This window comes from Chroicocephalus ridibundus, chromosome 3, assembly GCF_963924245.1.
Source record: "Chroicocephalus ridibundus chromosome 3, bChrRid1.1, whole genome shotgun sequence".
Taxonomy (NCBI): Eukaryota; Metazoa; Chordata; class Aves; order Charadriiformes; family Laridae; genus Chroicocephalus; species Chroicocephalus ridibundus.
The window spans coordinates 47,743,377-47,755,946 of NC_086286.1; the positions used below are offsets into that span (position 1 = coordinate 47,743,377).

General features: G+C 41.8%; 1 long non-coding RNA gene across 1 annotated transcript in view; it reads left to right on the forward strand.

The window, feature by feature from the left end:
* LOC134513848 (uncharacterized) overlaps window positions 1-12,344 on the forward strand; it is an 83,723-nt gene extending 71,379 nt beyond the window's left edge. The window contains exons 2-5 of the long non-coding RNA XR_010070521.1: window positions 4,376-4,444; window positions 5,880-5,921; window positions 7,282-7,338; window positions 11,498-12,344. This is a non-coding gene — a long non-coding RNA (uncharacterized LOC134513848). The remainder of the gene's footprint in view (window positions 1-4,375; window positions 4,445-5,879; window positions 5,922-7,281; window positions 7,339-11,497) is intronic.
* The last annotated feature ends 226 nt before the right edge of the window (window positions 12,345-12,570 follow it).

Genomic DNA, 12,570 nt, shown 5'->3' on the forward strand with positions numbered 1-12,570 from the left:
GGTTTCTTCTTCTTTTTTTTTTTTTTTCTGTGACTGCTTGAGGAAATGGGGGTGAAAATGTGAAGGGACAAGAGTGACAATATACATCCAGGTCTGATATGCTCTTACGCTTGCTGAGTGGCTGCAAGAGAAGTACCATATTTGCCTCCTGGAGCTGGTGGGACCTGAGACCTGACCATTTCAGAGGCAACTTGCTCAGGGCCTGGGGAGGAAGGTTTGCCTGGGCTTGAGGAGAAGGAAGAGATTTCTGAGAAGAGCTGTGAGAAGTTTAATGCTACACAGTCCTCCATCTCTGCTCACGTGGGAGCACACCACAAATCCAACTGTCCAGATACCTTGTTGCCCATGGGCTGCAGGAGGCAGCCTGCTTCTTTAGCCCATCCTTTGAGCCATCCTGGGATGCTCAAAAGTAAAAATTCCAGGCTGCCAGTAGTTGTTCCCGCCTCACTTAGCTGGGATGTGCAAGTATGTATATATGCAGGCTGTATTTGTAATGGCACAACTCAGAAACATCTGTCTTGCATAAGTGAAATCTCCTGGGTACACTCCACTTTGCGCAAACCTTAGCCCCAAGAGTGGCTTTTGACATGGTGGCTACACTTCATTGTGGTTTCGCATCTGAAATGGTAGGACCAAGGACTCCTAAATCATGTCCTGTTGTTGATATGTAAGTGTGCAGTGATCCAGATAACTAGTTTTATTGCTGGTTACATGAAACAATAACTTTCTGTATGATGGCCCCTGGTTAACCTGTGGTAAGGTGAAGGCAGGGGCACTAGACTAGAATGCACTGTTTATTCCGAAGTTGATTTAAGGCTAAAACGGGACCTAGATCCACCCAAACTGTGAAACTGTGGGGTCCCTCTGCAACAAATGTTTCATTTTATTGCCCATATCTAAAGCAGACTGCTTAAAAAAAAAATATCTTGTTCCTGAATCCTGATTCCCCCTGGACATGAAGCAGTAGAGCCCTGGTAAAGACACAGGCAAAGTATAAACCCTGCAAATTCTCAGCTGCTGCAGCTCTCTCCCTCTAAATACACTTTAAATCTGAATCTCTGCTCCTAAACTCCAAGGAGCCTCATTTAATCCAGGGTTGCTTTAGAAGCCCCTACAGTTCAGGACGTGCCCATTATGTGCTGCACTGCTGCTCACCTAGAAGCTATTGAATGTCCCAAAAGAAAATTACAGCCATCTTACAGGGATGAGTCATCTCTAACAGCTGGGTGAGAGATGTTTTTCTAGTTGTACACAACTTTGAGGGTTAAAAAAAAACCCCAAACGAACACTTTTCTGTTCCATATAGGCCTGAAACCAAGTTCCTTCTATTTTTATGGGAAAAAATTGCAGAAAGAAAGAAAGATCCTCATTTAGCATAGCCAACAGTTCATTAATCAGCTCACATCAGGTGAAAAAGATTCAGCATTACTGGTCTCCCACATTCCAGAAAAGTGCTCTGACCACAGAAATATCAGGAATCTCCTGCATAATCTTCAATTTTTTTAATGCATAATGGAGCAACGCCAACCTGTGAAAGTGAGAGGCTGACTTTGGTAGGTAGTTAACAGCTTGGTGATTTATAGTACCTGCCTAGTACACAGGGGTCTTAAGTTCAGGTCTGTGAGAGCCCAGGACTTTAGGCTATTGTCAAGCCTAAGCCTCTTGGGTTTTGACCATAAATCACACCCTAGAGATGAAAAATCTTTCCTGACAAAAGTTCTGGCAATGCTGCTGTGTTTCACTGCAAAACACTTGTTTCAGCCACTTGCTACTTTCTGATAAAAAATCCCAAACATTTCATTCATTGAAGAACTTCATGAACTATCTCTAAATGTTTGGCAGCGTTGAATCTTTCAAAGAGCTCAGAAAAATTAAATTAATTTTACTGTATTTTCGATTGCAAAGTCTTCTGGTAGGCTTCCAAAGACTTTTTTTTTCAGGGTGGTCCATTTTACATAGCTTGGTAGTATCTGATATGCATCTTTTTGATATCTTAGCTCTTCAGAGGACTTTGGGACACAGGACCCTGGTGCACTGTGTAGTAAAAAGAAAGATGCATGAAAAACTTACATTATCATGTGTATGAAAAATGAGAGGAAATAGCCATTTTCACTCAGTTTTAGTAGAGCAAATTAAGAAAAATCTGCTAGAGTACTTGATGCCACAGAAGGGTTTGGGGCTAACTGATGACAAAGGATAATTTTGGTGGCTTTACTGGATTCCACGTGGGCAGATTAAAAATTGCCTGAACTGTAAAAGCAGAGAGGCTGTTCTAGTATCTGTGGTGACCTCCGGCATAGCACAGAACCGGGATTCCCCTGCTGACCTGGTTGGGAAAGGAGAAGGTGGCCTGCTTTGCTTCTTTCTGATGGCTACCATCTGTAAAGTGTAGCTCTTCTTGCTCCTAAGCAAGCTGCCCTGCTTGTTTTCTCACCTGCGACTTTCCCCCCCGCCTTCAGAAGAGGGCTGCTCAGAGGGCTCCTGGGTGGGATTTCTCAGTTCTTAAACAAATGAGAAAGGTTGATGAATCTTTAACAAATCCTTCCCTTCAACTGTTTGTCAGGCTGAGGAGAGAAATAGCACTGGCAGTCCCACCCCAAGTGCTTTTACCTGAGGCAAGTCCTATCTCAGCTACTAACAGAGAAGTGGCATTTTTTATTTTGCCCAGGAGACTCACTTAACCCATTCGTGGCTGCTGGCTGGGGCCCATCGTCTGAGATTTCTGTTCCTGACTTCAGCAGATGGGTACAGAGCTGATGGAGGGCTACAAGACAACACTTGAACCTTACTTTTATGAATAAGCCTAGCAAGAAGATGAGAAAAGCGTAAAGAGAATTTGATCTGTTTGTCTGCTTGTGGCTACTGTACCAATGGGGAGAAAATCAATTTAGACAGAATAGTAAGGATGCTATAGGCAGACTGAATTAAAGAGCAAGAAAGCGTGGTCTTGGTGGTAATACTGTAAGTGCTGACCAGAAGCATGTTTCAAAAGGACTGTCTGCTCTCTGCATGCAGTGGATTCAAGGGGAGAGCGTTTCCTTCTCCCCGCACTGAGCCCGTCTCTGTGCTGAACAAGCGCCATGTGGCGCAGAGATGGCGTGGTGCCTCAGCCCTGCATATGGAAAACCTGCACTTGGCATGTCTCAGCCAGGAGCTTTAGCGCAGATGCTGTGTTGCCCCATGGTGTTGTGCTTTTGCTGGCTCTGGAGCTAGCTCAGGCGTCTCTGCTCCACACCTCTGTGCACAATGGAGATATTTCCTTGGAGTCAAAGGAAAATCCTTGGCGGACTGCAGCTTGCATTCCACAGGGGGATTGCCTGCATGTGTGCATGGGTATATGACTGTTCTGTGTGTAACCCATCTGTTCTGTGCATTGAGATCAGGCCTGAAGTGTCATTTCTGTGCCATTGGTCTCTCCCTGGGTTTGAGAAAGAGTGAGCTCACTAGCTTACATATTTTTTATCTTTGCTTAAATATCCTTAAAATAAATCTTTTACTTAACTATCTTTACTTAAAATTCCAGTGTTCATGACTGGAGTCAGCATTTTTAGTTAGTTTTCTACTTGGGAAGCACTGATAAAACATGAACAAGGGCATAAGGGTCCTTTTACTCTCTGAGTACCAGCTAGCAGAGCTAGGCTTTGTTTGTGAGCTTCTGAAGTAGCCACGGACACAAGAGAGATGAGTACACTTTAATGTTGCTCCTCTCAAGTGTCACCTTGGGGTGACTTCTTACTTATAAAACTGCTTGGGGTTCTCTCAAGCTAAGATCGCTCCCAGGCAACACTTTTGATCAGGCGTGACAGTGAAGTACATCCACCGAGGCATAACGTTATATGTGTCCTGCACAATAAATCGCAGTCGGATACAGGGACGATCCACAGCAAATCACTGCGGGCTGTCACACAGCGCTGCCGGCTGTCCCACAGGCATCCTGTGGCAGCCAGAATAGGCTAGTGGCCTTCTCCAGTGCCAGCTGCCAAACCGGGGCACAAGTTTCAAAGGCAAAAAGAGCAGCTTCTGAAATGCTGGTTACGTTTTGTCTGTCTGGTGGACTTCCATTTATTTCTTAACACTTCAGGGAGACACAGCTTTGCTTTGCTTTTCCCCGCCCATTGCTGGCTGTCTATTACTGCCTGGTGTGAACATTTTCAGTACTCTCTCCTTCCTCGTGCCAAGGACAGTAACGGGGGAAGGGGGAACAGACTTATGCTGGTGGCAGTCTCTCAGTGCCTCTGCTTCTTTGCGGAATGGGGAAATGGTGCTTCCTTTTTTCTTTTTTATTTTTGCCATCTTTTGCCACATCGCGTTGAATTGCCACTCTGTGCTGGGAAAAAAATAGACTCATCATAATTTTCCCTTTTACCACCAGTAGGTTGTAATATGGCAGTGTAAAAGCCTGAACCCGTTTCCAAGCTGATGGGAAAAGGAATGTACTGACAAGGTAGGATGGTGTGTACTGAGCACAAATAAAGGTTGATGTACAGTTTAAACAGTATATTTAAACAGGAGGTTCTGTCTGAACATCAGGACTTTTTTACTGTGAGGGTGACCGAGCTCTGGCACAGGTTGCCCAGGGAGGTTGTGGAGTCTCCATCCTTGGAGATAGTCAAAAGCCATCTGAATGTGATCCTGGGTAACTGGCTCTAGGTGACTTCAGCAGGGGGGTTGGATGAGGTGACCTCCAGAGGTCCCTTCCAATCTGAACCCTTCTGTGATCCTGTGATTATGGAATGTAGGCCGTTGCAGCCATAATTCTGTCAGGTCATAAGGGAGATAAGGTTTGTGAGTGGAGTAGTGTTATTTTTAATTGACTGATAAAGTTGTTAGAAAAAAAATGGACAGACTTTTGGACACGTACTTTCATCACCTTCTGTGTGCCTAAAATCTTGGTTATAATTATAAATATGGTAGCTGTTTTAATAAAGTATATTGGCTTTATCAACAAATTTTGGAGGGCTTAATATAATCACACGCATAAAATACAGATCCTGAAAGCCCTCAGATCTAAGGATAAAGGTATCCAATTCCCTTATAGCTTATGAACATGAGCCATGACCAGCACATGTGCACCCAGACCAGGGTGACCTCTCCCTGGTACCAATAGCTTCTTTTTCCAAAGGAAAGCCCTCAACATTCAGCTATGGAAATAGAAAGTCCCAAGGAAACGGAGAAAAAAGGGAAGTTCCTTGCCAGTTTGAGTCAGTTTATTTGACGGTTGCTTCCAGTTAATATAGGCTGTTATGCTAAGATATGAATGGTCTGAAGGAGTAGGGAAATTTTCAGCAGAAATACTGGATTAGGCTTTTTGAATTAGCTAAGTAGATTCCCCACAACACACACGTGCCAGAAAGATACTCTACTGAATATTATGAGTTACAAGCATGAAGAAGTTGGAAAATCTAAGCAAACAAGATGCTCAGTCATCAATCCTACTGAATATGTAGGAAAGGGCTACATTGCAACTTCCGGGTCAGTGCTGCTGGAAATTGGAATCTCCGCTTCCTCAGCCTTACCGTTTAGTCCCATACCTATCTGATGTATTTCTGACACATTTCCACAATGTTAAATAGCGCCTCCTCTCAAATATGACCAGTTTGCCAGAAACTGATGCCCTCCTCCAGATGAAGCTGTGACTTGGTGCCAAAAAAAGATTGACTTGAGGGAAATGTACCCAGAGATGGAGAGGTGCGTAAGACAGGAAAAAAAGGAAAAGGTAGAGAGGCCATTTCATAGCTTGCAGATTGACTTTAATGACATTTTCATTAACAGTTCTTGCTGCTAAATGCCATGGGTTTCTCCCTTTAGAGCTGTCTGCATTAATAATCAGTGACTCCATTGGGAAGTGATTTACATAAAACACGTTTCTGTTGTTACAGACAGGAGCTCTGTGCTGGGCCAGAGAGAGAAGGAGAAGGAAGGTAAGTGCACTCTGTAAATGAAGGGCAGTTTCCTACATTGGGCCATGAGCATCCATGAAAAATCTCCTTCCCCTACACGACCACCCTTGCCCAAAATGTTTCCCAGCTCAGAGTCCATGCTGCAGTGAGTCGAATGTTTTTACGTACGTCTGGCACAGAGTATTGTGGTGGAAAGGCCAGGATCAGCTGATGCATTGCAGAGAAGCTGTAGACAGAAGTAAACTCAGCTTTCCCTGAAAGGCCTTTTCTGCGTGTTTTGTATCACTTCTGCAGTGCAAAGCAGCCAGGGACTCTGATCACAGCCTTCTGCATTGCTCCAGCTTTAAGTGTCACAGAAATAGGTTCATATATTGTGGTCTGTCAAGTTCCAGACAGACACCAATGTGAAAACATGACAAATGGAGAACAAAAAATGAAATGCCACTTTTTTCCAACTTCATAAAAAGACATTTATTTAATTTCTTCCTAAATATGACTGGGACTTTACATTATGGCTTTTTCTCTAAGCTGGACACAAGGCAGCCTGGACCATTTGTTGCTAAGTCATCCCCTGCGTGCTTTTTTCTTATAGATGAAATGATTTATGTTGACTCATAACTAAAGAGATGTACAGCTTCTTAGCTTCTTTCCCCAGTGTTGCAATAATTTAACAGGAAACATACTGCTGATAGTGTGCTCTCAAAGTGTATTTCAGTTAAAGCAGATAACCAGGTGAGATCTCAGTTAAGTTGAGCTTTGTAAGCGTTAGTGATCCAAGCTGGCCAATGCACGCTTTCCTAGAGGGAAACAGTGACCTCCAAAATGGCTCAGGTCTTGTATCTAAGCCACCTGTTTTAAGATGAGATTAATTGTTTTCTGAAGGTTCTTATCTCCTGTTGACTACGGAGAAAGGTATGGGTGACTTAAAGTAGATTTGAAGAATTTCAAAGGCTTAGTAGTTTGAGGGATTTTTGCAAGAGATGACGGAAAGATTTGGAAATGGAAATAAAGCAGCCATGGGTTTAGTTTAATTTTATATTTTCATTTATGTTTCATTTATACATATAAATAAAAGATATACACTTAGCACATTTTAAAGTGAAACAAAGTTAAGGTTGTCCATAAGGAATCCTTGAAAAGGCAAAAATAATCATCTCTTGCCTGTGGTGGGCATTTATGCCATTGAAATTATGTTGTAGATACAGCCGAGAACTTTGATTTCTGAAAAATAACGTCTCAGACCACTGGGAAGTTACTTATAGGAAAATAAGGCATCATTTGTACATAATTAAGTAAACCTTTTCTGTTTCTCGCATCTCCATGGAAATAGATCTGTTGTTCAGCTCATTAGAAATAAACATTTTGCTGGTACTTCCAACAGGAGGACTAGCCTGACAATGCCACTAAGAATCAGAGAAGAAATCAAAGACTTTGGAAGGTAAGCACTTTTACTTCATGAACACTTGTTAATTTGATAGTTGGAAATTAAGGGCTGTGGATGAAAATTTACACTGGCACCTGGATTCATCTCACAGAAAGTGCCAGTAAAAATTCAGTTCATGCTTTTTAATTGATAGATTCAGAGTAGTAAGGGAAGGCACTCTTGTGTTCTTGGTCATGATGTCTTCTGTGAAACTACATGCAGACCAAAGTGATTTGTCCATGTTGGTTTATTTTATATCCTTTCAGCAGAATTAATTATAAAAGCTGCAATTCAAATTGTTTCACATTTTGCCTTCCTTTTCTTTATGGAATTTCTATGTCAGCTAAAAACATCAAAATCTAAAAAGTAAAGTATCCCTGAATTTCCTGGGGGATTGTGCAGATCAACGTTTCTGGGAAGTTGACTGAAATGTAACTGTAAGGTTTTTGATTCTTTAAATAGCCTTGATGAAATGCTAAAAGTTCTTTTGTATCGTATTGGTAACAAAGCGGGAAGATTAGAAGTGAGGTTTGGCTTCAGCAAATCATATTGTTGTCTTTTAAATTAGTTCTGCTGTGGGAATGGTGCCTGTAGTTTGCTTAATCTGTTAAACCTTTGTTTGTAAATTGATATTTTGGACAATGATGAATATAAATAATTTACACCTCCAGTTTTCCTGTTGTATGTTCGCTGAGCTGGATTTGCAAAGGCATCAAGCCAGGATGTAATTCCTGTCTTTATTAGGTTATGAAACAGAATCTAGCCAGAAGATATAATGTTCTTAAGCTGTAACATCAGCAGCAACAGACAGACCTTAATGCTGCTGGACCTAATGGAATTAGATTTCATGTATGCTTAATGAATGCAAATGCCACTTAATTTTTACAGCTTGAGTTGTAATACATTGCATGTGACACATCTGCTACTGAAAAAAATATTCAAATATGTGATTCTTACACCCAGTGTCCAATTTCAGCAATGTAAAATGTATCCTCTTAGGGAGGAGGGACTGGAGAAGCATGCCAGCAATATTACTGCATAATTTAAAGCAGCCACCAAAGAGAAATGTTAAAATATGCACCAGGCAATTACAAGCATTGTATATGTTTTTATTCTCCTTTGCTGCTGTTCAACAAGGAGTAGTAAAGAGATTGAGAGCGAGTGGCAACCATAGCAACAAGGAATTTTCGCTTCAACCTGGTGCCGTGTAACTTCGGGCAGAGAAACACATTTCAGGATACTTTGTCAAGTGTTGATTCTTCCAGAAGATAGGTGTGGCACTTTCAGTTCTGCCTCTCAGGCACTGGTCCCGTAGAGATACATGAGAGCCAATTCAGCGCAAGCCCAAGCAGAAGCGATTACAATCTGGCTACGCCAGAGCTGGTCACGGTACTTGCTCAGCGGTGGTCCCTTGGGTTTGTTAATTATCAGAGATAATAAGTCCCATTCTGCTGTCTGTGGGAGAGAAGGGAAAGAGATGTGATGTGGAAGACGGTTTGTATCCCTTACCAGTCCCCAGCTGCATCCAGCTGTGGCTGTGGGAAGTCCCAAGCAGAGCTTTGCCCCTCTGACTTGGTCACAACCACTGCCCTGCTCTGGGGCATACAAAGGGCCCCCTCAAGCACAGCTCCTCAGGAGCGGTAATTACCAGAGTGACTGTGTCCTTAGACTTTTGTTTGTCCTTCCTGGCACATCCATTTTGCTTGCAGACAGCTAGGTGGGCACTGACACTGCAAGCAAGTCAGTGAAAACTCAAGGGGAGTATGGTTGGTATACAGAACTCAATGATGTATGCAAAGAGCCCAGAAAAAGCTATTCAGTTGATGAAGGACTGTTTTTTTTTTCAAAGACAGTCTGGTGTTTAGTCACTGTGCGTTTTACAAAATAGAGTGGGCATGCATAATATTCAAGATTATGGCAGACGCAGTAGCCATGAGGAGGTCTGCCTACTGATCACGAACTAAGCTGTGCGAAGTCAGAAGGATCTGGGACTCTCACAGCTAGACACCAAAATGAAACGTCCATTGCTTCTGGTGACAAAGAGTTAATTTGCACAGTTAATTCTGAAATGAAAACAGCAGCAAGATGACAGGACAAAAAATGGTATGCAATCTAAAAGATGAGATTGCAGAGAACATGTTAGAAACAACTCTCATTAAATGTCAGTTTTTTCTAACTCTGTTGGAGGCAATCCTTTTACTTTTTAGTCTAAGACGGGACTGTTCTACACACTGACTAAGAGCAGGCTGAGAGCTTTTTATTTTTATTTGATGGGCCAGAAACATCCTCCAGAAGAGGTACTGAGGTATTTAAGCCTCTTACTTTAATATTCTTGTTTTCCTTAACCTTTTCTCGTGGTCACCTTAGGAAGACGCTTTGCATGCCGCAGGTCTGCAGATCCCAGGCTGAAAGCCACTACATGATGAGGTGCCTCTTCAAAGTCCCTTAGCCTGGCATTAATTCCTGCCATTGAATAAGCAGTTCCATGCTCCCAGGGGTGGCTGGAGACCTTAGTAACCAAGGGACTCCCTCATTTTCACAAGTAATTTGCCAATTGCTTTTTTCCAGACATGTAGAGTTGGGGATAGGTCCCAGAAACGATGCATGTAAAGTACACATCTGACTATTTCATCCAATACTCCTTTGAAGGTTACTTATCACGAGATGCTGTGATAGCACATAGATCTCCTCCACCTCATTACACCTTAATTTGGGATCCTGAGACTATAAAATTGTTTCGTAAATTAACTGGAAATAGCTATGGCTGACTCTGCTTCCCGGAGGGGGAAACCTATTGCCTTTTGGCAAGACATATGAAGTTAACTATGATCAAGGCAGCACATTCTTAAATACTTTATCTCTGTATGTGCAACTGCTGTATCAAGTTACAACAGTAGCAAGTAGAAAAAAAGCATTGCCATCGCACTTAAGAGTATAGATGTTTAGAAAGGAATGAATTAAGTGAGGCAGAAATCTAGGATCTGCTACTTTCATTTTTTTCAGTAATACCATCTTCTTGGACAGCCTGGGATAAAAAAAGCAGAAGCTGGGTAATATTATTTGAACAAATTTTGCAGCACCTATTGCACGTAGATAGCCTTTGTATCGTGCAGATTGTTTTCCTCCACACACATATTTTGTTTCTTGCATTGGAGCACTTAAAGCATATCCAGCAGAGTTATACATCTGCATAAATATTTTATAACTCTAATTGGGTAGCCTACACCATACTTTGACCCTTGGGCATGTATTGCAAATAAATGTGCATACCACCCGTATATGAAATGTTAAGGTGATCAGGGAATGTGTGAGATTGCCTGAAGCGTCAATTTAAAGCAGCAGCTCTACTTGTGCTGCTTCAAAATCAGAAGAAAAATATGTTCTTGTTTTATAATTAAAGAGAGATACTGTTCAATGATTTCACATTCTTGGTTAAATTAAGATGAAAATCATCAACTTCTCATTGTCACTTCCATTATAAACACCTGTCCTTCAGGGAATCTTTCAGATGTGAAAGAATCTCATCTTTAGAAATGTGACAAGATAAGAAAAAGGTTTGGGGCATAGAATATGCCCCAAATATCATTTTGGTGCTTAGCAAAAGCGTTGTTAATCATGGATTTAATCTGCCTTGAAAAGAGGTGAACTATAATTATAGCTCCTAGAAATACATACTGTAGGATTTCTGTCTTTTATTTTCTGCTAAATATAACTTTTCATCTAAAAAAAAAAAAGCTGGCTATTTTTATTTTGAAAAAGCTGCCTCTAAATGTGTATCAGTAGACTCTTTTCTTCCTGAATCATTGATAAATTGAAATACTAATGTTGAGAAAGAAAAATCTCATCTTTGCACTTCCTGTCCACATCCATCTTAAATGCAGAAAATCTGAGGTCATTCTTGTAGGTGGACAATAAGACCAGGATTTCCATCCTGTGGAAAATTCCGATACTTCTAATTTTTCTTCCTGATGGCTTTGAATGAAAAGTTGAGACAGTTTGGGAATGACCCAAACTTTCCAGTCTCACATTTACTCATAATGCTTCTTAACCGAAGTGAAGTGCTTCTTTTATTATTTTTTTTTTCTTTTTATCGTTAATGTGTCTAGAAGACTGAGAATCTGAGTCCTGTGGGACATTTACTTCCAGCTTCCCTGGTTTTGATTTTTCTCTCCAGGTTGAGTGTCTTGAACAGACTGAACCCGTTTGGCCACACCACCGTCACGCGCTGCCCATCTACGTGTAAGGTTTCAGCCGAAGGGGCAGCCTGAGAAACTGTCCTCTTGGGAAAGCTTATGTTATGCTGAAGCCTCGTGTGTAGCACTGCAGCAGTTCAAGTGGACGCAGCTTAGTGCTGAACTGACACACCACAAATCCATCTGACACGTTTCTATTCAGGCTGACGTGATTCAAAGGCATTTCATTTCTGTGTTCTAATGAAAAAGTGAAAAATTACTTTTACCCACAGAAATTTTGACTTCACGAAGAGCTGCATTTCCAGTTATAGAGACAAAGACATTTTTCCTGAACAGCATAAATCAAAGTTGTTTTCCTGTTTACAAACATCCCAGCCTTGCCTACTGGATAGAAAAAGCAGAGGGTGTCCTCCTGTGTTTCAGTGTAACTGCTCGCCCTCAGCTGTCCTTCTTAGCCTGGTTGAGGGTTATGGCAAAGGACCCACCTTAAAAAATAATAATACTCACTTTTTGCTTTTTGAAAAGAAGAAAACGTATGTGAAGAGTGGTATGTGATTCTTTAACATCTCAGATAATCTAGGCCAAGCCCTTGGCCTTCTGCTTGCGTATCTTCCCCTTCAATCTGTCGTAGTGCCTGGGGCCATTACCAAAATGAAGACGACAGGCACTTCCCGTGGGACCCTTCTTGCTGAACATGAAACTCTCCAGTCTCTGTGAGCTGAGCTGATCACCCTGCACGCCTGTTATCGTTATGGGAAGAAATAAGCCCTTTTATGGCTCAGTTCATTTGCCCTTTCCAGGCACCCATACTGAGACACGAGCATCGTGTCCTACAAGTGTCTGTCCGCTTCCTTGTCTGTGCAGAGACTCAAGGCAGCTATCGCAGGGGTAAAGGTCTGTGTTTTGTCAAATCTGTCAAAGAGCCTGTGAAGATATCTCCTAACTCCAGACATAAGGAAGTATGTCAAGTATTTTAAAATTGGTAACAATCCATCACTACAACTGCTTCACTGAAATTGGCTTGTTACTTGTTATGCGTTGTTACATTGACATT